This window comes from Capsicum annuum, chromosome 1 (genome assembly GCF_002878395.1).
Source record: "Capsicum annuum cultivar UCD-10X-F1 chromosome 1, UCD10Xv1.1, whole genome shotgun sequence".
NCBI classification, from domain to species: domain Eukaryota; kingdom Viridiplantae; phylum Streptophyta; class Magnoliopsida; order Solanales; family Solanaceae; genus Capsicum; species Capsicum annuum.
Genome location: NC_061111.1, coordinates 89,317,454 through 89,319,883, shown reverse-complemented (window position 1 = coordinate 89,319,883; position 2,430 = coordinate 89,317,454).

The window sequence follows — 2,430 nt, the reverse complement described above, 5'->3', positions numbered from 1 at the left end:
TTACGAGAAGAGTTTTCAGGAGTTGAAGACTCAACTCATTTCATCCCCTGTAATGACCCTGCCCAATTGTGAAAATGATTCTATGGTGTATTGTGATACTTCTAGAGTTGGTTTGGGTTTCGTGTTGATGCAGAAAGGTAAGTTTATAGCTTATGCCTCCCAACAGTGGAAACCTCATGAGAAGAATTATTCGAACCATGACCTCGAGTTAGCTGCAGTGGTTTTTGCTTTAAAAATTTGGAGACACTACCTATACTGCGTTCATGTTAATGTCTTTAAAGATCACAAGAGCTTGCAGTATGTGTTTACTCAGAGAGGATTGAATCTTTGGCAGAGGCGATGGTTAGAATTGCTAAAGGATTACGATATAAGTGTGTTATATAACCCGGACAAGGCCAATGTAGTGGCAGACGCCCTTAACAGATCGTCCATGGGCAATGTAGCGCATTTAGAGGAAGATAAGAAGGAGTTGGTCTGCAAAGTACATCGTTTGGCTAGTTTGGGCGTTAGATTGCTCGATTAAGCTGAGGGTAGTGTTTGGGTCCATAGTAGTTCTGAATCTTCCCTAGTTTCAGAAGCAAAGGAGAAGCAGGGTTTGAATCTTCCCTGAACTAGAAGCGATAATGATTCTAAAAAATTGAAGCTTCCAAGTATTCAAGCTCTTGGTTATGAAACTTGTGATCTATAAACTCATGTTCCACTTTATATATGTTCTAAGTAACTATGCATTTTATTTGCTATGAATTTATTTTATGTCATGTACTGGCCTAAAGTAATGTTATTTATGCATACTTGCGACCATTCTCAGTCCTTAAAATAAGAGGCAATAGTTTCAAGCGACAGTCCCTGTCTTATTTCTTGAATATATGTCTCAGCTTTATGTTACATGACCCATGATTTTTGCACTCGTGTTTCTCACAGTGCCAAATCCAAGGAACTCACTCTATGTTATATTTATGCTAAGCTGACCCTCTAGTCATGATCTAGGTGGTTTCTATAAAGTATTTCATGCCTATCATACCGTGTCTTATTTTATAGGTGTTGCCTTAAATAGTATGACTGATAGGAGTCGTAATTGAGAAGTAACCCTCATATCCATGATGCTTCAACTCTAGTTCTGCGTTGACCCTTCTTTTCGTCTTATAGTAGTAGCTATAGAAGTATAGTAATGCTCTAGATAAGGGAGTAGATTTAAGGAAATAGATAAGGGTAAAAGAGTAAGATAGGCTTTTGTTATGTGAAATAATTATGAAGAGGAAATAGGGTGAAACCTTTGTGATAGTGATCAAAGTTGGGAAATCCATGAAGTGGGTGTAGGAATGATAGGAGCAAATAGGGAAATTGATAAATACAAATTGTGGTGATACGTGGCTAGTACTCACCAATTTAAGACATGAGGTTATTTGGTTATAGTGATGAAATAAGGTTGTATTATTGGAGAGGTGTGAAGTAAGGTCCAATAGATTATTCTAGCACGTTTAGCGCTGAGTTGGGCCTTGACATGGAAGAAATATACAATTATACTCAGGCCCTTATAGTTATGTGTCTTGCAGGGAAATTAGGAGATTGAATTGTTAGGGTATTATGTTCATAGATGAAAGGATAGTGGAGAAGCGTGGATATATTTAAGGGTTATTAGATACATTGCGTAGGGTTAAACAGGCCGCTTGAGAGGTGGGAGAGGACATAAAGTCCAAACATCCATTCTTTTTCTCCGCTCTGGGCAATCGTGCTTAAGGTATGTGTTTTCCTTAACATGTTTGTTTTTTAACTTTGTTAAAGGAAAGTGTGGTTGTTTTTTGTGTTAAATCATGCTAATGGATGCCTTGACTCATCATTCAGGGATGAATGATCCTGGGGAGGGGGGAGGGCGGGAGAATGTAACACCCCAAATTTTAGTCCTTGGAGAATTCCTAAGCTTTCAGCTCACTTCCCAACCTACGAGTCACCTTATGAGTTGTAAAAGGGTCATTACGGGTTAGCAGACCCAAGTCGTAAGGTGACTAGTAAAGGTGGCCCTTTGTTTTTTCCTTGAATATGACTTGGCTTAATAAAATGTAAAGACTCATTACAAGGTGTAGTGTTCCAATCATAGGGTGACCAGTGAGTTGCTCAAACTATATGACTAGAGTATGACTAGGACGTAACTAGTCATATGGACTCTTTATGAGTAGTATAGTCCCTTCTGTAGCCGAACAGTATGGTAGCCCTTTGTTTTTGTTATGACCATAACTTCTCTAGATGAGTTGTAACGTGTCTGTATGATTCGTGTGACTCTAATTGTAGTCAAGATAGTGTGGCTTCCCTATACTTCTTCTCAAACTATGATTCATGCTAACGCATTATAATGTGTCCTCACGAGCCGGAGGGTGACCCGTACTCACTAGCAACAACTTTTCTGATTTCAATTAGGTCACTTTGGAAATTTCC